The sequence below is a fragment of the Leucoraja erinacea genome, chromosome 8 (assembly GCF_028641065.1).
Source record: "Leucoraja erinacea ecotype New England chromosome 8, Leri_hhj_1, whole genome shotgun sequence".
NCBI classification, from domain to species: domain Eukaryota; kingdom Metazoa; phylum Chordata; class Chondrichthyes; order Rajiformes; family Rajidae; genus Leucoraja; species Leucoraja erinaceus.
Window position 1 is genome coordinate 53649575 of NC_073384.1, and position 27039 is coordinate 53676613.

Below are 27039 nucleotides of genomic sequence, written 5' to 3' on the forward strand. Positions count from 1 at the left end.
TCCACAGAAAATCTCCAGTTCTACCTCATCACCACCTCTCGTGCACCTCTGCTGTCTCAGGAGTGTTAGATTTATTGTCAGATATTCTGTGCAGTATAAGCAAAGTTTCAATCAAACTATAGTTTAGAAAGTCCAAAACTATTGCCATCAGTTCCAGTGGCAAACCCAGATCACTGTCCATTGACTCCATCCACTGATAACAGTGAAACTGACCAAAAATGTTTTCAAGACTTGATATCATACTTGACCCTGAGGTGATATTAACTCCAGAAAACAGCACAACTTCTCACTTGACCTTTCCCCACATCTCATGGCTCTGTGCACATAATGCTCTAGAACACAGTTTGAAGCCAGGACACATTGTATTGCAGAAGCTTTGAATCTGTTGACCCATGATTTAGCAGGAAAGTGAAACTTGTCAAAGTAAATGCAACTTCCTCGTATGCTCCTGCCCCAACAGGCCCGGGTGATCAAAGCACAGCCTCAACACCAGCTGGATCCTGAGCCAACTTCTGCTCACAGATACCAAGAACATCTCTCAACAATAATGTTTTACTGTGCAACTTTAGTACTAAACCTTAAATTTATCTGATCAAATCTCTGGGTATTTTTTTTTAATGAAATAAGACATTGTTGTTTTCGAACAAATTTCTGATGCTTTGATCACTCCAGTACATTTAACTGTGAATGTACTTTTAAGATCCATGTGGTATGACTTGTGAAGCATTGTTGTACTAGTTACTGTGGTAAGCAGAGTGTGGATTATCTTTAATAAAGGATTTGTTGTTGGCAATTCCAACACTTGTACTTGCCTTCGTACAACACAGACAATATACATTAATGTTACTAATGTCACAGAGTGTAATTATAGTTCATACATATGTTCCCATCAAGCACTAGAGACACTTCACATTTTGATTGGTTTTGAACAGATCAAACTGATGGTGCTGCCTGTATGGAGTTTGTATGTTCTCCCTGCGACCATGTGGGTTTTCTCCGGGTGCTCCGGGTTCCTCCCATATTCCAAAGACATGCAAGTTTGTAGGTTCATTGGCTTCTATCAATTGTCCCTAGTGTGTAGGATAGAACTAGTTGATGGGCGATTGTTGGTTGGCACAGACTCGATGGGCCGGAAGGCTTGTTTCCACATTATATCTCTGAACTAAACTAAACTAAACTAAACTAAACTAAACTAAACTAAACTAAATACATGACTGTCAAATAAAGCACAAAGCTAGGTTTCAAGTTAAATATCTGGCTTAGCATCATTTTGCTAACCTCTGTAGAGCCTGTCTTTGATTTGTGGATCATTCTCCCTTGTCCCTTCAAGCAGTAAAAATAGTTTGGCCTGGAATTTTCTCAGTCCATACAAAGGACCTTATTAACAATAGCTAAACTGTTGACCTTTTGCTTTGAAATTCATTGGTTTCAAATCCCCAAAGCCACTGTGAAAAGTAAATAGGCTAAAGATGACCGACCAAAATGATGATGTTTATTGGTTGGAGGCTTATTGCCTGCAGGTGCTGGAATCTTGCGGAAAAAAACCCCACAAAGTGTTGTCGTTACTCAGTGGATCAGGCAGCATCTGTGGAAATGGTTGGACATTTTTTTGAATCGGGATACTTCCTCAGACTGAAGAAGAGCCCCAGCCCAAAATGTTGCATGCCCATTTCCACCAGAGATGCTGCCTGAACCATTGAGTTACTCCAGCACTTTGTGTGATAGTTATCATTTGGAGAGTCTCTGCTCAAGGTGGGCCCCAAGGAAGCAGCTTCACAGACATACTGGACCTCTCCGTCTATGGGAGTAAGTCTCCCCATTGTAAATGAAAATCCACAAGGAAACCCAAACAAGTGTAGCAACACATCAAAAGCCAACACATTTTCAGTTTCCTTACCTGATACTTATCCAATGCATGGAGAACTCAGAACAAATTCACAGATTATGCAATCCTTGTGGCGATTGTTCATGTTGTATTTTCATAGAAATTATGTTGCATAGCATGTAACAATGTGATGCCACACAGTATAATTCATAAACATTTCTCTTTATCTGTATCAGTTTCCTCTCAAACTTTGGAAAACGAGTTCAGATCGGATCACTCCACAGCTTTTGAAACTGAAGGAAATACAATCCTCGTTTTGGTGATGTCTCCTTGTCAATATACCCTTGGGGTACGGATCTGGCAAATCTGCGCCACTCTCCCTCCAAAGCCCTAACATCCTTCTTAAGGTGGCTATAGAATCATTATGTAAGCCCTGACTTAATGTATGCTATTATTATCCAAACAAATGTGCAAAATGAGAAGGAAATTCGTAAAATATACAAATAATTAAATTGTTGTCATTACTCACAGGGCCACGGGGTAGCAGTGATAAACTAATCAATATTCCACAGTGGTAGGAATGGATTGATGAGTGTTGCTTGGATATCAGTTCAAACTAAAGACAGAAATATAGAAGTCTGAAAAAATCATGATATTAAAAGATTTATTTGGCTTCATGGTCCAGTATGGTTCCACCTTCAAACAAATGTTAGTATATGTGGTAGATTGACAGCAGATTGCTTCTTTTGTAAGACTCATGATTGTCCTGTTGTTAAACTGACCAGTTAATTAGGTAGAATGTAATCAGGCATGCAGTCAATGCCAAGTGTCCAGTCCGAGCTTCTGTTAAATGAAACCCTCCATTAAATGTGAGGTTAACGACCATGGGAAATAATGTTTCTTTGAATTCAAATCTAATTAAAATAATTTATGTTAAATGAATTGTTACAGCCTAAAGAACAATGATATTGAGGCACGAGAAACTGCAGATTCGAGAAACTGTAGCAAAAAACAAACTGCTGGAGGAACCCAGTGGGTAGTGGTTCCATGGTGCATTAGTGCCACATATGCAAACACATAGTGAAATTCTGCATTTTGCCTATACATCACTAAAATCATACTATACATAAGCACAATTATGAATAAATACAAAAGTGCAACGATTGTCATGTAAGAATAGCAGATTTCACGAAGGCAGTACACAAAGAGTCGCTGGCTTTCCAGCTCCATCTCCTGCCCTTCAAATTTCAACTTCTTAAAATAAAGTCTTATCTTGGCCTTGAGAGCCTGTTGTCCCGGTGGCGGCATTAGGTCAGTGTGGCAGGGGGTTAATTAGTTTATTATTGTCACGTATACCGAAGTAGAGTGAATAGCTTTTTGTTGCATGCTATCCAGTCAGCGAAAAGACTATAGAGCCGTCCACAGTGTACGGATACAGGATAAAGGGTATAGAGCTTAGTACAAGATAAAGTCCAATAATGTTTGATTAAATATAATTCATAGGTCTCCAATGAGAGGGGGGGGGGGGGGGGGGGGGGGGGGGGGGGGGGGGGGGGGGGGGGGGGGGGTGGTGGGGGTGGGTCAAGACCGCACTCTAGCTGGTGAGAGGATAGTTCAGTTGCCTGATAACAGCTGGGAACTAATTATTTGTGAATCTTCAGGTATGCGTTTTCAAACTTCTGCACCTCTTGCCTGATGGGAGAGAGGAGAGGAGGGAGAGACTAGGAATAGAGACTATGCCTTGATTATGCTCGTGGCCTTGCCGGGGCAGCGTGAAGTGTAGATTAAGTCAATGGAAGGAAGGATGGTTGGCTTGATGGCGTGGGCTACATCTACAAGTCTCTGCAACTTCTAGTGGTCTGGCCTGGCGATGCTGTCGGTGTCCTCCCCTGCCACTCCACCACTCCACACTGCTGCAGGTGAATTTGTCTGCAAAGACAGACGAATCATCTACATTTCAGGTTGGGACCCTGCATTAGGACATTGAAGTTGGAATAGCGTGCATCTGGAAACGATTTAACTGCCATATAAAGGTTGCTAGTTCTGAAGCTAACTCCTTGATGAAGTTGCTGCTTTGTAATGCACAGCCATGTGTTAGTCTCTCTGTAGTCAGCAAGCACATAAGAGAAATTATATTTACAAGCACAATACCTCAGTGATTTTGTATCAATGTCAACCCCTTTATTCAAGTTTTTTCAAGAAATCTTTAACGTTGTCAAAACAGATCTTGCTATTTTAAGTAGATTGCTCAATTTTCAAAATCCAAATCTGTATAACATCACCTTCTGAATTCTTGCCAATGTTCTTTAAATTGTGCACAGTTATCTTTTTGAACATTTTAGCTGAATAATATGCTTTAACTTTTATGGACCAATAAAATATGACTGGAGCATTTATCCAGGTCTGCCATCAGCTTCTTTGAGTTAATTTATTTCAAAGACACTATGAGTTTTACAAGAAGCCTCTAATTGTGAAGCTGTGCAGTCCCACTTGAAAAACCGAGCTACCTTTGCAGAATTTGGTGTCTATAAATTGCTCAGTGGTGTTTCCTTGCCACTTATCTGGTGCATTAATTTGCTGATTTGCCTCTGCTCCTGAATGCCAAGATGTGTCGTGATGCATTGATATATTGCCCTTTTTTGATTGCCACATTTGACAGACAATAAGCAGTCACCTGTCATCTGTCGCTCCATTCACAGTTCAAAAACAGCAAATCTTAAAGATAACAGAGTCAGGGGATATGGGGAGAAGGCAGGAACGGGGTACTGATTGTGGATGAACAGCCATGATCACATTGAATAGCAGTGCTGGCTCGAAAGGCTGAATGGCCTATTCCTACACATATTGTCTATTGTCTAAATGCTTGACAGAACAGATACTATGTGTGATGTTGGTGGACTGTGTGGGGTGGGAGGACCCTTTGCTCCTCCCGTGCATCAGGTGGTGCTGCACACGACAAAGGGAGATGTGTTGTATATAGTTTATCATGTCTGTAGACAGTGTGTGTGCTGTATTGAGGAAAGTATTAAAGACTTCTGTTGTAAATTGAAGACTCTCAAGTTTTGTGCAGACCTAGAAAACGAGCATGAAACTCTGTTTATGATGGTATTGATGAGGGAGGTGATTAAGATGTGAGTGAGTGAGAGGGAGAAAAGTTCAAGGGTCAGGCGGGCCATACCAGCATTTCCATGTTTGCATGTCATAGCCATAGAGCACAGAAACAGGCCCTTTGACCCAACTTGGCCATGCTGACCAAGATATCCCATCGACCCGTCCCACCTGCCCATGTTTAAACCTTTAAACATTTCCTGTCTACAAACGTGTTGTAATACATTTTAAATGTTTTTATAGTACTTGGCTCAACTACCTCCTCAGGCAGCTCATTCCAAATACCCACAGTCACTGACCGCTGTCGGGAGGGAGGGGGGGAATTACCCTGGTGTGGGGGTTGGGGTCCAATGGCAGTGCATCGCGGTCAGTGACTATGGGACACTCCCGCGGGTGGAGAGACGGAGGAGAGAGAGAAGGGGGAGAGAAGGAGAGAGAGAGGAGGGGGGGGGGAGAGAGAGAGAGAGGGGAGAGAGAGAGAGAGAGAGAAGGGAGGGAGAGAGAAGGAAGATAGAGGGGGAGAGAGGAGGGGAGGAGAGAGGAGGAGAGAGAGGAGGAGAGAGAGAAGAGTGGAGAGAGAGGAGGCGAGAGAGAAGAGGGGAAAGAGGGGAGGAGAGAGAAGGGAGAGAGAGAAGAGAGAGAGAAAGAGAAGAGGGGAGAGAGAAGGGGAGAGGGGAGCGTGGGGTTCATTTTCCCACACAAGCCATAGGTGACTGGACAATGTGAACGCAAGCACCGTTGAAAGTGGCCGAAGGTGTGCATCGTTCGGGACAGCCCCCACTCTCCCACGGCCACGGGTCGGAGGGAGCGGAGGTTTGGGACAACGTTCATGCCTTCACAGTGATGTGATGGGAGGCGGGGGTCTGGACCAATCACTGACAAGTCCCGCCCCCCGGCAACGTCATGTCCATTATTGGACTTTTCTGTTGAGCGGCAGTCGGTCCTTTGGCTTGTAGGCGACGCCGCCTTTCGGGTAGGTGGCGTTTCGACAGAGCGGCCATTCGGTAAGTTTGCTTTTCGGCGACGCAGCTTTTCGGTTCGTTGGCTTTTAGGCGTCCCACCCTTTTGGTTAGTTTGCATTTAGGCGTCCCATCCTTTCGGTTAGTAGGCGTTTTGTCTTCGTAATCTTTCGGTTTATTGGCGTTTCGGCCTCGTCTTGATTCGGTTCTTTGGCTTCGACTTCTTTGCTTCGGCCTCTTGTCCATCGGCGCCGCGTCTGCACACGATCTATTCCACTCTATAAAAGGGGAATAAATAGGGTGATTATACACATATCTATAAGACCATCCCTCAACCTCCAATAAATAACGTCCCAGGCTATTTGATCTCTCTACAGTTCAGGCCCTTGAGTCCTGGAAACATTCTTGTAAATCTTCTCTGCACTCTTTCCAGTTCAACAGCATCCTTCCTACAGAAAGATGAAAAAAATGGACCACTTTACTCCAAATTCAACCTTACCAACATGTTGTAGAACTGCACCATATACGTTCAAACTTATATACTCAATACCCCAACTGATGAAGCCCAATGTATTGAAAGCCTTCTTGACCACCCTTTCTACGTGCAATGCCACTTTCAGGGAATTATGTACCTGCACTCTTAGATCCCTCTGATTTGCAACACTCCCTATGACAGTAGATAGAATGGTAAAGATGGTACACAGTATAAAATGGGCTGTTTCTGTGCTCTGTCCTATTCCACGAATGAAGACAGACTAGGAGCTATTGCAGAGCAAATGGATTTGATCCAAGTACATCGTTAAAAAACTCATTGGTAAGTAAGAAGAGCTCAGCAAGATTTATGTTCTATGAGATTTTTATTTGAAAGGAGTGGAAGCTTGGAATATAAACAAGAGGCAGTGACGATTTAGTTGTAAAGAGACTTGGTCAGACGATATCTCAAACACAACATTCAGTTTTGGGTATTGAACTATAGCTTAGGTTTAGGTTTAGGTTAGGTTTATGTTTATTATTGTTACATGTGTTGAGGTACAGAGCAAAGCTTTGTTTTGCATGCAATCCAAATAGATCAGATGTGCCATACATAGGTACAATCAGTTAAAACACATGTACAATAGATATAGCAAAGGAATAGATACAGAGTGCAGAATATAGTTCCTAGCCTTGCAGCGCATCGGTTCCTTAGAAAAAGTCCCAATGCCTTAAATGAGGTAGTGGTGGATTGGACAGCAGTCTTGCTTATGGAAGGACTGTTCAATCATCTGATAATAGAGGGGAAGAAGTTAATGTATCATGAGTTCAGTAGGATGGTGCGAGTTTAAATTTAAATTATGAAGTCAGATTGTGTAAAGATATGGTGCATATTTGTTTAAGTTTAGGGTGATCATACGTGATCTGTACAAACCATTACGAATGAGAGAGATTTGATTTGATAGGAATATTTCTACTTTGTCTTGTTGTGGAATTCAAATTTAAAATCCCTAATTTTAATAATCACAAGACAATTAATGAGCAAAATGAGGAATCATAAAGGATGTGAATATCAGAACTTGCCCATTTGTGAAGTTGTGTGTTGAAAGATCAATTGTTTTTGCGAAGTACTATCGCAACATTTAAGAAACATTTAGACAGGTACATGGATAGGATAGGTTTAGAGGCATATGGACCAAACACAAGCAGGTTTGATGTGGATGGGACATGTTGGTGGATGTGGGCGTTGGGCCGAAGGGCCTGTTTCCACGCTGTATGGCTATGATTCTATGACTCTATGAAGTATGTGCAAGTCTATCAAGGCATATAAGGAAAAGGGTGGGTGTGTTGAGAAGTATATCAGCCAGGATCCAACAGAAAAATGTGAAAGGGTAAGAAATCGGATAGCTTCCCACTGTCTCCATACAGACAGAGCATACGAGCAGGCAAAAAAAAAAGCTGCAATTATTGCAAGGGACAATAAAACCCCAGAAAGTGAAGCTTTTATTTTTAAGTTTTCCTTTAAATCACTCATGTTATGAAACTTAATGGTTGAAGCCATTGTTTACGCACATTAGGCTTAAGTGTGTCTTGGAAAACGAAACTGCATTAAAACCCCATTCTTTTTAAAGTATCAGTTTACAATTGTCACAGATACAAATTCAAAAAGTATGTAATGTAGACTTAGGCTTTCAGAAAGGAGAAATTGCTGTAACACATCATGAATTGTGAATTCAAATCCCACTGTACTTACGATTTTTAACTATTATTTAGACATTAATATGTTCCCTGGTTTTTTTGCTGAGGAAGATTTTTGCAGTAAAATCATGTATGTTTTTGATAGATATACTTATATAACTTATTAATTGCACCATTGATTAAGGAAACTTGTGAAGCAATATCTCAATTAAAATCTGACTTTGCTGTCCTGCTAAAAACCCTTTTGAAAATGTACTTCATTTTTATAGAAATCTTATATATGTTTACCTTTCCTATCCACAAATTGTAGTTCCTATTGTCCTAATTTTGATAACATTTTATATAGCTACAATTAACAATACCCTTTACGCTAAATATAAATAGATTTCAGTGATGTCGTGGGTACAAACTGCAGTCCCCAGGTCACACTGCCACTGTTTTCTCAGACATCTTGAGAAATGATTATAATACAGATCCACACAGATTTATGGTGGTCTGGCACCTTCAATCCAGACAAAATCTTGACAGCGCATTTGATCCCTGCACCCTCAGGAGGTCCCCCCAATAATGTGGCGCTCAGGCCGATCTCGACCTCATTGGGACTTCCGTAGTCGATCAGCGGGTTGCATTTGCCCCATCCGTCGGGGCTCCAGAACTCCAGCCTGGCCAGAGCCAGCGGATCCGCACAAATTGCCGACTTACGGGGCTGATTTTGTAGACTCGTATCTTGGCCTCCCGGCTGCCTCGGTGTACTGTTCTGATCTCGCATGACTCCTCTCAGAAGCCTGCGTCGGACAGCGGGGTCGACGACCGCACCCCTTACTATATTTATGGCAGTTTTAGCAAATCTCGGGTCATAGAAACATAGAAAATAGGTGCAGGAGTAAGCCATTCGGCCCATCAAGCGAGCACTGCCATTCAATATGGCTGATCATCCAAAATCAGTACCCTGTTCCTGCTTTCTCCCCATATCCCTTGATTCCGTTAGCCCTAATGGGCCTGTCCCACTTACGTGACTTTTTCGGCCACTGCCAGCACCCATCATAGGTCGTTGCAGGTTGACGAAAATGTTCAACATTTTGCAAATCCAGCGACGACCAGAAAGACGCTACGACTCTTTGGGCGACTGAGGAGACTACTCACGACCATACAGGCGACACCCTGGCGACATGTCGGGGGGTGAAGCCTGTATGGTCGTGAGTAGTCGCCCAAAGAGTCGTACTTCTGATCGCCGCTGGATTTTCAACGTTAAAAATTCTGGTGACCTGCAACGACGTATGACGCGTGGCCAGCAATCGCCGAAAAAGTTGCGTAAGTGGGACAGGCCCATAAGTCTCTCTTGAATACAGAGTCGACGGATATTGGCCTGGTAATCTTGCCGGGAAAGAGATACCTTGGACCCATGGGCAGCCGCAATCCACTTCCAAGGGCTACTTGTTAACCGGTGCCCGGGTTGCCCATGCAGGAAATAAAAGTTTCACTGGAAAATTAATTTACACTTAATATTTGCTTTATTTAAGTTTCTAGCAGTCCATGGTGCTTTAAGAGAGGGGTGTAATTAGTGGGTCAGATTTGCATTGTTGTATCATTATTATGTGACCTGTGTTGGTTCAGCAAAATGGATAATACGGCAAGGTATTGGAACCAAGGGTGCCAGAAATTTGGTGGTTGACCTGTATTGAATTAAAAAATCTGGAATTGTCCTAATGTGTGGACATTCATTCATGTTCACACGTACAACTTGTCGTGCATTGGCATTGGCATTGCGACACCTTAATGTTAGTTCATACCACACAGGTTTGTTGGGTGTGTTTGGTGATCTCCCACACAGTATGCTCGAGATTTCAACTCTGCCTTCGTCAGCCAAGGAGACATGTGTTTCAGCCAAAAGGGGGTTAATGAGACAGTGAGCAATCCGAGACTTCTCTCACATGCTCCCAAATAACCCACCTCACAATGCCATTATGTCTGAGAGAACATCAGCAAGCCTGAGCAACCTTAAATTAATGAGTAGTGTAAAAACATATTTAAAAAATGAGCAGAATTCCTTTCGTCGCGGCCTTTGATATCAATTAACAAGCATGTACTTGATTCAGATGCCATGTATTCCTTGCCATGAGCCAAGTGTTACAGTCTTTTACAACTTTTTTTTTTAATGTCTCTGCCATTATATTGGAATTTTCTCCATGTCAGTGGGCCAGGTCTTTTACGCTGTCTCGAGAACACAAAGGGCAAGGATAGAGAACGTGAAATATTCTGTCTGCTTCCTTGTCACAAAATCCACTGCCAGAAAATCAAAGAATTTGCTTTCTTGGCACGTAATGCTTTGTCAGAGTATAATATGTTTGTGTTGAGTGAAGAGGTAGAGAAGCAAGGGTCCTGTAACATAAAGTCCTGACTCACAACCTTAACAACTTTCCTGAAATTTCACCATAGATTTCCAGCAAATTCAACTGCTCCTTTCCCAGAAAATTGTTTCCATCTTCCCAGAAGCTGGAAAATTATATCCTTTTAAAAGTAGCTTTTTTTCTGTTGCGAATTATTATTCTTCTATGTTTTTTTTTCCAAATGTCTTTCTTATGTATGAAATCTTTGAAACCAAGACGTTTTAATGAATCATCTTTAATTGTTCTAAGTTAAATCTCTAGACCAAAGAACATAATGGAACCACTCTGAATGAATGTCAGTTTGGTTTACTGTCCAATGTAAACTCAATTGAATGAGCATGTTGATCATTGCCTGAGTCTGATTTGGCTTTGGTTTATATTCATCATTAAGATGAAGCCAACAGCATGTTTTTGCAATCATTCAGAAGCTGGTATTATATCTCCCTGTCACTCTTACTTAATTTGTTTGAATAATTAAAGTTGTGCTCTCTACCACATTATTCAGTGAAGCTGTCTTGTTCCTATTGCAAGGTTGGGAAGGAATGTCCTTTCATAATGCCATTAAAAGTTCAGGTTCAACTTTAAGTCTATTGTTATATGCACGAGAATGCTAGGGTACAGTTATATGCAAACTCTTGCCTGCTGTGGCATCACAGGCATATAGATTCAGATAAACAGACCCCCAAAAAATCATACATAGATCATGTATAAATTACACTTAAAATTCCAAAAGAAAAAAGACTGTGGAAAAAAAAAACAAGACATTATTGCAAACACTCACCTAATTGAAAAAAACAAACAAGTCCATAGTAGTGCAGGTTGTGTGCCGTAGTGTTCCGTTGTCGAGGTAGGATTAGGGATGTGTAGGTTGGTTCAAGCACCTGGTAGTTGCAGGAAAGTAGCTGTTCCTGAACCCGGTGGTGTGCGACTTCAGGCTTCTGTACCTCCTGCCCGATGAGAGCAGTGAAAAGAGCCGGGTGGTTGAGATCCTTGACGGTAGATGCTGCCTTCTTGAGGTAGCGCCTCATATAGATGCCTTCAATGGAGGGAAGGGTTATGTCCATAATGGACCGGGCTGATTTCACCACTCTCTGCCACCTCTTTCTGTCCTGCACATTGAAATTGCCATGCCAGGCCTTGATGCAACCAGTTACGATACTTTCCACAGCACATCTGTAGAAGGTTGTGAGGTATCTGGAGACATACCAAATCTCTTTAAACTCCCAACAAAGTAGAAATGCTGGCATGCCTTCTTTGTGATTGTGTCTATGTGCTGGGCCTAGTTTAGGTCACCCACGATGTTAACACACATGTATTTGGAGTTTTCTCCATCCCTCAGCACAGGTTATGTGCTGAAGCAGTTTATTTTCATTATTGGAAGTGGCAAAGATTAGAATATAGTTGGAAGAGTAATTGAGAACCGAGTCCCAAATATTCTCTGATCAGAGGGCCAGTTCCAAGTTAATGGAGAATGTAACAATTTAGGAAAATTCAGGCAGGATCTCGGGTAATCCAGAACGCAGCTGGCCTCTAAGTATGTCAGATACAGCTGGAGTGACTGTGATAATGGGCAGGGGGAATGGAAGACCCCTTGCCTCCATTTCACATCACCCAGTCATGTGAATGTTACGATGAATGTGCAAAAAGGAGCAGAGTGCAGCTGAAGACACCACTGCCCTTTACAGCACTGTACTGAGAGTGCAAGAGATGGGTTTTTCAATAGGCAATAGACAATTAAAATGTTCTTCATCTCCACAGATCCACACAGGGTGGCACAGTGGTGTAGCAATAGAGTTGCTGCTTTATAGCGTCAGAGACACAGGCTCGATTCTAAGAGTGCTGACTGTACAGAGTTTGTACCTTCTCCCTGTGAACATGTGGGTTTTCTCTGGTGCTTCAGTTTCCTCCCACACTCCAAAGACTTGCAAGTTTGTAGGTTAATTAGCCTCTGTAAATTGTTCTAGTGTGTAGGATGCAAAACTAGGATAACATAGAACTAGCATGCGGGTGATCACTGGTCAACCTCGACTCGGTGTGACAGAGAGCCTGTTTCCATGCTGTATCTCCAAACTAAACTATTCACTCCCGGTCTTTATGGTTTTTTTTTATCACAACTGGGTCAATCTTCAATGTTCCTGACAATGGGAGGTAAATGATCAGTAACCGTCACTTCTGATTACTATTCAGTTTCCCTACTAGAAGTGTATTTCTGTGGGCAGGGGATGAAGGCTATGCAATTTCCTTTTATCACTCCCTCCTCTTTATTGCAAACTGCCTGATATGGTAGAAGAGCAGCAAAGGCAATGGAAGATCTTACCAGCCTCAAAGTTTAAATTATATTGGTGACCACAAAGGTAAGCTTCTCATTGTGCAATTATTACCATGGCACATCTGGACAGAGTTATCGAGTCATAGTCACACAGCATGGAAACAGATCCTTTGGCCCAACTTGCCTATGCCGACCAAGATGCCTCGTCTACACTAGTCCCACCTCCTTGCATTTGGCCAATATCTCTCTAAGCCTTTCTTATCCATCTACCTATCCAAATATATTTTAAATGTTATTATAATACCTGCCTCAACTACCTCCTCTCGCAACTCGTTCCATATGCCCATCCCCCTCTGTGTGAAAAAATTGCCCCTCGAGTTCCTATTAAATTTTTCTCCTCTCAACTTAAATCTATTCCCTCTGGTTCTTGATTTGCCTACTCTGGGTAAAATATTCTTGTACATCTACCTTATCTATTCGCCTCATGACCTCATACACCTCCATAAGATCACTTCTCATCCTCCTGCACGCCAAGGAATAAAGCCTTAGCCTACCCAACCTTTTCCTATAACTCAAGCCCTCAAATCCTGGCAACATCCTCATAAATATGTCAGCATTTGCTGCAAAAGGGGTGTAAAATAAAAGGATCAAAATAATGAAAATTGCTATTTATTAATTAATCCTGTTGCCATCCATTTTCTGCTTTTGGGGCAGGATTTTGTTTTTAATGTTGTCTTTTAGGCCATCTCTCTATATGTGTGTCACTAGGGAGATTAATACGCTGTGGGACCTTGTGCCGGATGTTTTGTGAGCTTGATATCAATTTGCTGTCTTTGTTCATAGATGCCCTGGCATTTTTTTTTTTCTTCTTGATGTGTCTTCTGCAACTTTGACCACAAGTATTTTTCTTTTTATTTGCACCAGCAGCCAATTTTTTTTCCCTTATGAGCTTGGTCAGTGCCAATGTTTTTTTGGGCTTGTTTTGTATCTGAATTTGGCTGCCATTTATTTTTTTGTTCTCATGAGTGAAGTCTGGAGGAGGGAACAGAGCGAGGGGGGAATTGGGCTCGTGATCCCCAGAGAAGGTCCAACCAGACTGTCTCCCCTCGGTTAATCCACCCAGTGTCCGGCTCCATTACATCAGGATCATTGCAGAGCTCCAGTTGAAGAAAGCACAGAAGAGGCAACTGGCAACTAAAGGGAAGCAGAAAAGATAGGAAAGCGACCAAGGGATTTAGACAAAAATCAAAACCACAAAGGAGAATAAGAAATAGAAGGAAGCCAAGATAGAATATTTAAGCAGTAACAATAAAGTACTTCCATTAAAGAAAATAAAAAACATAACCAAATGCAGTGGAATGGCGTTAGGTCGAAGAAACGTAGGTGGCGCAGCAGTATATCTGCTGCCTTACAGCACCGGAGACCCGGGCTCGATCCTGACTACGATTGCTGTCTGTACGGAGTTTGAACGTTCTCCTCATGACCATGCATGGGGTTTCTCCAAGACCTTTGGTTTCCTCCCACACTTCAAAGACGTACAGGTATGTAGGTTAATTGGTATGGTGTATGTGTAAATTGTCCCTTGTGTGTGTGTGTGATAATGTTGAAGTGTGTGGGGGTCACTGGGCGATGCAGTTTCGGTGGGTCAAAGGGCCACAGAGTTTCCGTGCTTTCTCTCTAAACTAAAGTAAACTAAACATGGAGTCATAGATATACAGCATGGGAAATGGGGCGGCGACTAGGATTAGAGGATCATAGTGGAGAGCCTTGGGGATGGAAGGAGGGTGAGGAATTGGAACGGTAGGGTTGGGGGATATTCAGGGTGGGGTAGGGTTGTTAACGAGATTGGGTCGCAGGTAATCTAGCAGGAATCAGTGCAATTGGCTTAGTAGACGGAGGCATCAGTTCATTAATGTCGATGGTCAGGGGAGGGAATGCCAATAATAGGAGAGGGAGGATACATGAGGGTGTGTGTGGGAGTGGTCATTTTGGCATATCAATGGTGAATGTTGAGAGCTTGTAGCAGAAAAGGATGGGAAGGTATGGGAAATGTGGAAGTACCAAGTTGTGGGGTATGGGAGATGGGCAAGTACCAGGTTGTGGGGTATGGGAGATGGGCAAGTACCAGGTTGTGGGGTATGGGAGATGGGCAAGTACCAGGTTGTGGTGGTATGGGAGATGAGGAAGCTGAAGGTGAAAGAGGTAAATAATTTGCTTCAAGGAGATCTAACTGGGCTGGAATTTAAACCCCAGACTGGAGCTTGCTCATGCAGGTGCCTTTAACTAAGAACGAAGGCCTCATGGAGGTTACGTGAATAATGCAGACCACAAAAGTGAACAGAAACCTCACGTTAGGCCTACAAGCATGAGTTGCAAGTCATTGAACACCACTGTGTGTGACGAAGGTCCCCTTTGCAATAGCCCTTTGAGTGTACAAAAGAACATGGAAGAAATTAATGGAATTAACAAACTATGTAACAAGTTACTGATTTTGTACACAGGAGGGGTGTGCTATTGCATGATCTAATTTCTGGGCAACTAAGTTTTTTTTCCCCCATTATGTTTTCTAGAATTAACATTGGCTGAAGAAAAGTGAGCATTCCATATACTCATAACCTTTTGCATGAGTAAACTTTTCTCCATTCAACCACCTCTTCTGTTTTAAACATCCCAGTCAGGTCATCCCTATCTGGAAAGAAATACAGTCTGTTTGGAAAGAAAGAATTTGGGCTAGAGTTGCTGCTCTGGGATCAATCAGCACTCTGGATGCAAATTGCACTCAAAATGTTGTCAGGTTTCCTAAGTGAAATTGTAGTTCAAATTCCAGCTCAAACACATTTACATAATCACAAATGTTACAATCTTCCATTACCTTATGCCGGAGACTGATTTTCTGCAAGTTAATTGTATTTTTCGCTTTTTTTTTCATTGGGTAAAAAATATTCCATATGTGTTGGCCTAATGGTGCATTGTCAATGTAGTCAAAATGGGCTCATCACCAAAAATAATCATTTGAACAGAGAGCCTGCTCCAACACCAGCAAGTAACGTGATATTAAATAGCTAAAAATAACTTTAAGAAACTACGCAGCTTGCTATATATTTACCCGTGGTGAATGCTGGTTAATTGATTAAAAAAAACACATAATTTAATAGTTCCAATTGGGCCCCTAACACTTGAGTAGACATAATTGACAGATGCTTGCAACGGTTCATTTGGATGTGGGAGTGTAGCCTGTTTCTTGGTAAAGCTGCTCTACAGAGGAAAGATCACAACATCTCAATTAACAGTAATTGTCACTTGCATTCAAAATAATTTGGTCTCTTGTGCTGCTTTTGAAAGATCTCAGCTAAACTAAACTAAACTAAAAGGTGAATAGCCTTAACTTCAGGGGGTTAGTGTACAAGTGATACTTCAGCTGTGTAGACTCTTACTGACTCAGTGGCCATACCCTGTCCAAGGTATTGTGCTTTAGGCTGCCTTTGGGTCATTTTTGCACCTCAAGAAAAAAAAAACATAATTAAGCTGACTGCAACGTGGAGGTAAATCGATTTGAGGAGCAGATTAACCATTCCGTGATGGTATGCAATCGTGAGCTAATATTTCTGGCCATTTTATTTCTCTTTCTTATTGCATTAGCTGAATGTGGGCCTAAACGATAAATCTACCCTTTCATAGCACCATGTCTTGGTAATTTTCTAAGCCACCAACAATATTTCTTAAATCTAATTCAATTGTGAGATCTGCACAAAATTGAGGAGGAATTATTAGTGGGGGTATGTGATAAGATCCAACAGGCGGAACCTGCTACGAATCTGAGCTCATGCCTAGTATCATGCACGTTAATTTATCTGTCAATGCTTCCACAACTGTGCTTCAACAGCTATTATAGGATTATAAATTCAACACACTGGCATGCGGAGAAAGGCACGATAAACAAGACAGGAGAATACAGACAACTGTTTTAATGACATCCTTTGACCACATCCGTCTAAATCTCTGGGTAGGTTTGGCTTACACCTCACCAATTATCATTTTTTAATCAGACTTGTAGATTATTATGCCGAAAACAACACAGCTGCAATAAATTAAGCTTTGCCATTCATCAGAAAAATATCCATTGACGCAACTTAGACTGCAAATGTACTAACTGAATGTACTAAATGTACTAATTGTACTTGCAGAATGAAAATTAATCTCTTATCCGTAGATTCCATTCAGATGGAGAAACGGGTTCTACTTGTTGACTCCAGTCAGTATTCAAGCTTGTGGACAAATTCATCTCTAATCTGACTGTGCATGGTCACCTCAAATTAAAGACAAAAAAAATCTATTGTCATCATAAAGATGCTTCTTTCTCAATTGTTCTCAGTTTATTTCAGTTGACTCAAAAAAGATTGCTCAACTCAGCAATTGGTGAACCTATGGGATAACCATACGACACAATTTTAACAGTTTTAAATGTTTAGATTTTAATTATTCTCATCAGGCAGAAAGCAAAAAATATTGGCTCAATCTCCCATCCAAAATGTTTCTAACTAAAAGCAGGTGGCCGTGATCAAATAACCACAGTTGCCAAGCAATCTATGGAAGATAACATTGGGCTATAGAGCATGGAACATAGAACACTGCAGCAAAAGAACAGGCCTTTCAGCTCAAAATGTCCATGTCAAACATGATGCCAAGTCCATCTCCCATCTACCTGCACATAATCCATATCCCTCCATTCTCTGCATATCCATATGCCTATCCAAAGGACTCAAAAATGCCACTATCGTATCTGCCTCAACCACCAATCCTGGGAGTGTGTTTTAGGCACTCCTCTCTCCCTGTGTAAAAACGTTGCTCCACACAGCTCTTTTAAATTTTGCCCCTCTCACCTTAAACCTATCCCCTCTTGTATTTGACTCTTCTATCCTGAGAAACAGGATCCGACTGTCTACCTGATTTATGCCTCTCGTAGATAGAGTAGATAATGTAATAGATAACATTGAAAGGGGAGATAACCTCTCACAAATCGATTCAATCTTCGTTATTTCTTTAAATTATCATTGTATTGATATCTTTCAGTATTTACTTTTGCTAGTCAAATCAAGTTGAATGTCACATACACACCTACAGTGAGGTACACGTACAATGAAATCTTAATTGCAGCCGCATCAGAGTCATAGTGTCATAAAGTCATAGAGCTAGACAATATGGAGACAGACCCTCCGTCTTGTCCAAGCCGACCAAGTTGACATACTGGGCTAATTCCATTTGCCTATATTTGTCCAAAAGCCATCTGAACCCTCCCTGTCCATACCTGCACCAGATGTCATTTTAAAAGTCGTAATTGCATCTGCTTCTATTGCTTCCTCTGGCAGTTCATTCCAGGTTTAGAGTACACCGTGTGAAAAAAATGGTCCCACTTAACAGGCACATAGACTCAGACAACACACAAATATATAAACTATACATAAATTACACATACATTCGACAAGTTGGTGAAAAGAAAAAAACTGCAATAAATAAGACATTAATGCCTCTGTCCCATTTAGGAAACCTGAACGGAAGCCTCTGGAGACTTTGCGCCCCACCCAAGGTTTCCGTGCGGTTCCCTGAGGTTTTTGTCAGTCTCCCTACCTGCTTCCACTACCTGCAACCTCCGGCAACCACCTGCAACCTCCGGGAACCGCACGGAAACCTTGGGTGGGGCGATAGGTCTCCAGAGGTTTCCGTTCAGGTTTCCTAAGTGGGACAGGGGCATTATACAAAAGTACACAATTAGAACAAACACCTTTTAATCTGTTGTTTCATTCTGTTTATTAATAACTTTGGTTATTATCTGAAAGTTAGCCAATAAAATCTGACTACTGTGGTCTTTTCTGCCTTTAAGGCAGTTGGGAAAATGTTTTATGGGCATTCCCTTCAACCTTTCGTGTGAAAATTGTAATCCTCTTTCATGCCTTCATTTCAGTTGTAATGTTGCAACTTTTTTGGGGATCTGCTTGGGGCAAATGCCTCCTTTTTTGACCAGTGGTGAAGAGAATGGGGAGTTCATCCAAACTGTTACATATTCTTCTAGTATCTAGTCACCAACAGTGATTGGTTTTGATCATTTAGTCTCCCTATACAACAAAACAGGCTTCACAGTGAACAGCGCCCACTCTCCTAAATTGAGCCATTTACTAATTGGAGCAACTGTTACAACCATCTTTTGTCAGCATATAATGATGTCACACTGCGTGATACTGCTGGCATAAATACAGAGAGAAACTATAAACGTCAACATAGGAGGGCATTTTAATTAGGAGATTTCAAAAAGACAGGTTTTTACCAGTGACTAAACAGAAAAGCAGTTTACTGTGTGTTAATGGCTATCCTGCATGCTGGTTGAAGAAGGAAGATAATTTAAAACACACAAAAACCCCAACATTTCCATGTGGATTCGGCCAGAACAAGCGCAGCTCCATGTTGCTGGCTGCATTTGTGTGGAAATGCAGGAGCACAGTATGTTTTAAATTATATATTGTTTCTTTCACAGCATGCAGGATAGACATTGCAATCTGCAGATAAAAGATAGTTAACAATCTCTCCATGCTGATTGCAGGCCGCTCACATTGTGGAAAAGATCAAGGGCCGCAAAACTCATTTTCAATTTTGTTTGAATTCTATAAATACTGTAGAAATTACCATTTTATCCTGAGTATGGGTCACATCTTTATTAGGTTATGGTGATATTCAATTTTGGAAAGGAGATTGAAATTTATGTACTAACATGGTTCATGCATTTTTCTATTTGGTTTGTTAATTTGCAACTCCTACTGAGGATATGAAGAATGCTCCAGAGATTATGACGGTGTTTTAAGGCATATAGAACACAATGTGCTGGAGTCTCTCAAAGGGTCAGGTGGCATCACTGAAGGACATAGATGGAGAATGTTTTGGGTTGGGGCCCTTCTTCAGGCTTTAGGTGTGTGTTAAGCAGCTTCCTAAGATTTTTTTTCATGTTTTCTCTAATATTGTAATGATGTATTGTATGTGTGTTATACAATGCATAATATTGTATGTGTATGCATGGCTGGAACAAAAATACAGGCATCAATCAATGGGGCAGTAAATGTGATCATGTGCTAGGTTGCCTATGTGATCAGCAGACTACTTGTGTCCATCTATAGAGACCAATACTCCAGCAGAGTTGTCTGGATGATGATCCCAGGAAATTGGGCAGTCTAGGAGCAATGTATTATTAATAATGATGAACTTACTCAGCAAACTCTGTACGATTATATGATATCGTCATACATTTACCTAACAGATATCAGGCGTAATTTTACTTTAGATTATGAAACAGAGAAGACCACATCCCACATTGGAGGGTAATACCATCGCAGAAATGAGAAGAGAAAACTGAAAGTGCTCAAGTAACATAGACTCTGGATATTAATACCTGAAAATTATAGCGGGAAAGGGAAATTGAAGAAGAGGAGCGACAAAATTCTTAGTTTGTGGCCATGAAAGGTTAATGGACAGTGTTGTATAATACAGTTGGAGTTCAGGATGAAGGATCACAGAAACTACGGTGCAGAATTAACCATGAATATCAGTGAAATAGGAATAAAAGACATTTAGTGGTGGCATGGTGGTACAGCGATCCTGATTGCGGGTGCTGTCTGTACGGAGTTTGCAAGTTCTCCCTGTGACTGTGTAGGTTTTCTCTGAGTGCTCTGGTTTCCTCGCCCACTCCAAAGACATACCGGTTTGTAGGTTAATTGGCTTCGGTAAATTGTCCCTGGTGTGTAGGATAGCGCTGGTGTACAGGGATCGCTGGTCAGCGGAGAATTGGTGGGCCAAAGCGACTGTTTCCCTGCCGTATCTCTAAACGTAACTAAAGTAAACCAAACTAAACTGATGTATAAAGTTATTGCAGAAATATTGGAGCCTGGAGTTGAGAAAAAACATCATAAAGTGCAGTGCAACTATGGTACTAAGAAGGACTTCTTCAAATAAGAAAGCAGCATTTAAAACCACCTTTGATGAAAGCATTGATTTAAGGTTCAAGGTCAAGGTTTCAAGGTCAGTTTATTGTCACAAGTACCAATTAAGGTACAGTAAAATTTGAGTTACCGAACAGCCATACTAAGTGAAAAGCAACAACGCACACAACCGCATAAAAGTTAACATAAACATCCATCACAGTGGATTCCACATCGCTCACTGTGATGGAAGGCAATAAAGTTCCTCTTCTTGCTCTTGTTCTCCCGCAATCAAACCATTCGCAGACGGGGTGAACAAAGCTCCCGCAGCCGATGATCGAAGCCTCCGTCGGGGTGATTGAAACTCCCGCGTCGGGGCGGTTGAAACTTTGACCGCAGCATGGAGCTCCCGAGTCAGCCTCTTCTTACCAGAGACAGCGGGCTTCACAATGTTAAAGTCCACAGGCTCCTCGGTTGGTACTTCGAACCCCAGCAAAAGCATTGCAAGCTCTGCGATGTTAAAGTCCCGCAGACTCCTGCGGATTGGAGCGCCCGTCGGACTCCAGGAAAGGCCACCAACTCCACGATGTTAGGCCGCAGTGGGGACGGAGATACTATATGGAAAAAATTGCATCTCCGTTGAGGTAAGTGATTGAAAAAAAGTTTCCCCCAACCCCCCCCTCCCCACATAAAACCAACCAAGGAACACATACTTTTTAACGCATACTAAAAATAACAAAAAGAAGAAAGGACAGACAGACTGTTGGTGAGGCAGCGAGATGCACTGGGGTATCTGCATAAGAGTGAATGGACTGTAACATATAGTCAAGTTAGACTCTTCAGTGCATGTACTGTATGTGCACTGACTCCAGTCAGAACCAATAGAGGCAATTAGATAAATATGTGCTACGAAGTCCAAGCTGATGACTGTTTGGTATCATGCATGTTACAATTTGTCTGTCATCGCTTCTCACAAATGTGGTTTAATAATTTGTTACATAATTATAAATCCAATATTTCTGGCAGGCAGACAAAAGCAGGAGAGATATGACAGCAAGACTCCAGGCAAGAAATGTGAATAAATGTCTTGACAAAATGATTAAAAAGTTATTTTAAATGGATACATGAGTAAAATACAACAGCTGATCCTTATCGATATATCCTTTACAATGATCATATTATTCTATGTCTATATTTGTCCTAAAGTTACCACTAGCATTCCCATCACACTATAAACTTCCCTTACAAACTCGATACACAAAAAATGAATAACAAAATCTTTGTGCATGTGAAAATATTGACGATGATGAACCACAAATATTCTTGAGCCAGAAGATAGTTCATTCACCACCAATCTGCTCATTTTTATTTGTGTGAGTGAACAAGGCAAGCAAACAATTGTTTTCTAAATCAAAGGAGAATCAGAAAGGGAAGTAAATTTGAATTAATGATGAATGAGAAAAGTTAGAAAGGAAAAAGGAGAATAAATATCACATTTTTAATATCTTCAACAATTAAAACCTGTATGAATGAGACTATATTTATATTTTCAGTGCAAAAGCTGTAATTAACATTAAACGGATACTTGGACGTGATGACTTTGCCAACCATATTAACTTCAGGTCAATTAGTGAGTTCCAAGGGTGAGTCTTTGGCAAGATGCCATTTTCAGGAAACCAGTGATGAAATAACATCATTCCAATGGCAACTTTTGGATTCTGCTTTCAGCCATGGAACTGCCTTAACTGAAACTGCTTCAGCATTTACAAATCGTTAAATAATGGCATGTGCTGTTAACTGCACCACTGTTGTGGCAACATATTACAGTCCATTCTAAATGTTGCGGGGAGAGAAATGATGGGATGGTGTGGACAGATATGATAGTGGTGTTCAAGTGGTGTTTAGATAGGCACATGGTTTTGCAGGAAGTGGAGGGATATGGATCATGTACAGGCAGATGAGATTAGCTTATCTTGACATCATGCTCGGCACAGATATTGAGCGCCGATGGACCAGTTCCTATACCATACTTTTCTATGTTCTATTTTCTATGATAAAGAGATTACATAGGAAATAATCAACAACATATATAATATCTTCCGATAACTTAGTACACTAACTGCAGTGAAAAGTTAAACATGCGTCTACAATTCATCCATGCTGTGGAAGAAAGGACACATTCAGGGTGCAGGAATAACATGTATTAATGGAAACACAGAGACATTTCCACCTGATCTACCCTTTCACACCAGTCTATAAAAAAAGATTATTTCCAAACCAATAATATTGAAATTAGAATTTCATCGTGCATGATGCACTCTGTGCCCTACTTGTAGCAAGCTTATGAGTATTTTCTTTGTATATGCTATCTAATGTCAGTGCTCATTGAAAATGGTGGCGAGTTGTAGCTGCAGGGAGTCCCTCATTAAGGAAGAGCTACGGAAAATTCAACAGCAGCAAATAATTAGTCATGAGTTCTCCAACTTGAGGAAAAACAGTGGCTGTGGATTCCCCCTTCAAAAAAAAAATGAGCTAGTGAATTGGGAATTGTGCAACATTATCACCAACATCTGGCTAACATATAAAGTAGAGATATATGTTTTTATAAAGGGATATGGGTGGGACATCAATTGAAAGCATTGTCCCATTGCCTCTTGAGCCTGGTCTGATTCCAGTTCAGGCTAATGTGATGGAATTCCTTGATTTTTTTGTAAAGGTCGTCTGTTAAAAAAAGGTTTGACTAAGTCTAATTCCTAGTGAATGTAATCCCACAGTGGTGTACTAACCATAATTCAGAATTAATCACCATTCAAATTGGCGCTTACTTAGAGAAAGCATAAAAATGACTGGCATGGAAGGTGGAAAAATTCACACTGATGAAGTAGGGTTTGCTGTTCTGAGGTTATAGTTAGAGGAACAGTTTGGAGAAGAATACTGTAGAGGGAGCTTTATTATACATCTGGTCACATTATACCTGACCTGGCAGAACATTATGCCGACTGCAACCGCCAAAAGTGGAAAGTATTCCATTCCTCAGAACTGAAATTCCTCATTTCAATGACCACAAAAATTCACACAAGACGGCTTAATCAAAATATTATAAATATAATTAGGGTATATATAGATTCTCTTCGGATGTAAAAGTATGGAAAATAACCTTTGCTTCACAGTAACCTCCTCAGGTAACCTGTGACCCAGAATATTCCTCACTCTATCATTACTGTCAAGCCAGGGGATCAATTTTGTTTCTACGTGAAGTGTAGCTGGAAGTCTTAAAACAGACTTTAAATTGATGAGGAGCCAGCAAAGAGAAGCGGCAACAGAAGACTACAAGTGAGATTAACAGCACAACCAAGGGGTTAGGCCGAAGCTCTACAGTGCCAGCATGTCTAGTAATAAATGGTGGCGGACAATTAAACAGCTAACGGAAGGAGGAGGTTTCAAGAATGTCCCCAACTCAGCAATATGGACACTAAAGACCAGTCTGACGCATTCCCAACCATGTTCTGCCAGAAATGGCGAGAGGATGATCCAACTCAGTTTCCTCCTGAGATCACAGTCAGAATGGAAGCCAGTCTTTAGTCAATTTGATTCACTTCAGCTAATAACAAGGAACAGCTAAGAGGTAAGGCAATGGGATCAGCGACAGTCCAGCAGTGCTGATGGTCTGAGGCCCAGAACTACTACCTCTGTTAGATGAGCTATTCCAATAAAATTACCACAGGAGCACCTACTCAACAATGTGGAAAAGTGCCAAGGGATGTTCTATTCACAAAAAAAACAAGTTAAATCAGATGGAGCTAATTACCACATGATCAATCTAGTCTAAACAAACAGCAAGGTGATGGAAGCTGTCATTGAGTTTACTATCAAGGAGCAGTTATTAACCTAATAGGCGGCTTTCCAATACCAATCCAAAAGAATTTCACTAAACTGTAGATATTTGTGACAATAAAGAACCATTGAGCGTAGTTTGGAGTATACCAGGACCACTTATCATGAGACATCATAGAAACATATAAAATAGGTGCAGGAATAGGCAATTCTGCCCTCTCTGCGCCGCCATTCAATATGATTATGGCTGATCATCCAAAATCAGTACCCCGTTCCTGCTTTCTCCCCATATCCCTTGATTCCATTAACCATTATTCTTAAACTGTGACTCCTGGTTCTGGACTCCCCCAATATTAGGAACATTTTTCCTGCATCCAACCTGTCCAATACTTTAAGAATTGTATATGTTTCTATAAGATGCCCTCTCATCCTTCTAAAGCCTTGGTTCACTTAGAGGAAAGAGCAGCATTCCAGAGGTGAAGTGTTAATGACTGCCTTTGACATCAAGGCAGCAGTTGACTAGGTGCAACGTCTAAGCAAGAGTTCTGTTAAAACTGGCCAGGCAGGAGTGGGGGGAAAGACTCCAATGGTTGGAGCTGTATCTTGCACAAAGGCTGTGGTTGTTGGAGGTCATTCATCTCAGCCTTAGGATATCCCTGCAAGAGCTCATCTGGGCAGTATCCTGGGTCCACCCATTTTCAGCCACCTTCCTTCCGTCGTAAGATCACAAATGGGGCTAATCGCTGATGATTATACAATATCCAAGTCCATTCGCAACTCTTTAGCAAGTGACCCAGTGCGTTCCTTCAAGCAATGAGACCTGGACACAATCCTGACAAAGGCTCATAAAGGAAAGTTAATAGTTATGTAGTAAATGTGTTGAACAATGAGTGCATCCAGCAAGGGAGAGTCCTACCATCAATTCAGGAAATTCATTAGCATTAATATCACAGAGTCTCCCACCATCAACATCCTGCAATTTATCATTGGCCAGAAACTCACCTTGAGCAGGTGCAGGAATACAATGGTTACAAGAACAAGTAGGAGGTTTGATACCCTGTGGTGAATAACTAACCTCCTGATACCATAGGCCTCTCCATCAGCTACAGGATACCAGTCAGGAGTGTGATGGAAGATCCTTCACTTGCCTGGAAAAATACAGCTCCAACAACTCTGATGACATTTGACACCATCAAAGACAAAGCAGCCTGTTTGCATTTGTCCTGAGGGAACAAAAAATATGAGTTCCTAAATTGTGCACGCACTTGGGTTTCTTCCATTGCTGATGGATTTACCTCCCCAGCAGTAATAGTCCTCTGTTCAAAACTTAACATGAAAAATATACCGAGTTGCACCCCATAATATCAAGCTACCTAACCGCACGCACTCCACCAATTTCCATCAGACTAATAATTCATGATTGGGTGGAAAACTGATCTCCTAGAGCAAGTTTGTAGCCAACTTTCTCATTGTTGTAGCCAAAATGGTGCCAGGAGCCAGAGGGAGACTATAAAGAAGGTATTGTAGACCTGTTTACTATGAGGAAAATGTTACTCAATATCTAAAATACTGGATAAGGAAAAAGTAAAAGTAACGATAAGCTTGATAAAAGTATAAAGGAGGTGAATGTAAAATGAGAAGGAAAGGGTGGAGGAAGAAATAGCTTTCTTATCGTCAGAAGCAATGTTGTAAATGTATTTAAAGAAAACAGTGCCAAAGCATCACAATAATTCTTCCTTCCACCATGGAGCAGTGATAACAATTATTTATATAAGGAAGTTTTATTCCAAACAATTGTGTATTTTTATAATAGAAGCTTAAACATAACATTGGGACTATGCGAAAAGAAGTTAAATGATAGAATTGTATCAGATTCAAGATCGATTTGATGCAGCATCATTATTACAGCACTAACATTTACTCCACGTGCATGGAGAATTGTTTACAAAGCAGTCTGACTCTATGGAGCCTGGTGTACTCACTGATCACACTGAGTGAACTAAGTGTTAAGGTTACAAGGGAAAAAATGCAGGATCTGACTCATTCACGCCTGTTGTCTGTCTTGCTATTATTTAATATTATCAACTGGGTATGTTTTGTATTTTTCTCTCTGCAGCTGATTCACCATGATGAATCTGACTGCAGCCCAGCAGAAGGAGACGAGACTCCATTTACAGTATTTACTCAGGGAGAAAATACCCCACGGAAATATAAAATACTCAGACCCCAGTCATCTGCTTGTTCATATTGGATGCTGTTGCTTGTTGAGACATTGTGGACAAAGCCTTTCAACAGAAGTCTTGTGCTGAATCCCTGTGACTATAGAATTCCAGAGAGAGACAGTGATTCACATTTGTGTCTCTAGTCTGGCAAGTTTGCAGCTGAGCTCTAATCATGCTCCAGATTTTTTTTTTTTTAGCATTATAGAGGGAATTTACACACAAGCTAAAGATGCTTAGGGTATATTGATTGATTGATTGATTGATTGAAAGATACAGCACAGATACAGCTAGGCTCTTTGGCCTAACAA